Genomic DNA, 773 nt, shown 5'->3' with positions numbered 1-773 from the left:
ATATATATATATATATGCATGTATAAACATATATATATATATATGCATATGTATATATACACACATATATATATACGTATATATAAATACTCATATATATATACGTTTATTATATACATACACACACACACACATACTCATACGCGCGCCCGCACACACACACACACACATACACTATTATATTTAAAAGTTGGAGGTGGAAATAGCACAGAAGTAAGTCTAAAACATTTCAATTTAAGAGGAAATTCAATAAACATGGTTCAGAACGTCATATAAATAAAATATTAACAGCTTCGATGAATCTCATCTTATCAAATATCAGACATGTTCTTGACCCACAGACAGAAGATAAACTATTTTTGTTTCAAATTATTACAACTTTACTCATATTTTATAAGATGCGACTCATCATCATTTTAAAAAATCATTTTTATCAAATTCTCTCTTGAATTGAAATGTCTTAGACTTACTTCTGTGCTATTTGCACCTCCAGATTTTATATATAAAAATTCCATTTGGTCTGCCAAAAATACACAAAAGCCAGATCATAAATGAAACCATCAAAAAATCACCAAAGACATACATACATACACCAAACCCGGGGGATCTAAAACTGCGACCCATCATAGCTGGCCCAGCCTGTGAAACACACAGACTAAGTCTATTTATGGACATCCTCCTAAAACCCTTCCTTAAACACATAAATAGCTATATCAGAGATGACTTGGATATCCTATATCACCTCCCAAAGGAAGTAAAGGAAGAAACAATCA

Source organism: Octopus bimaculoides, chromosome 1 (genome assembly GCF_001194135.2).
Source record: "Octopus bimaculoides isolate UCB-OBI-ISO-001 chromosome 1, ASM119413v2, whole genome shotgun sequence".
Taxonomy (NCBI): Eukaryota; Metazoa; Mollusca; class Cephalopoda; order Octopoda; family Octopodidae; genus Octopus; species Octopus bimaculoides.
This window is presented reverse-complemented; position numbering follows the sequence as displayed.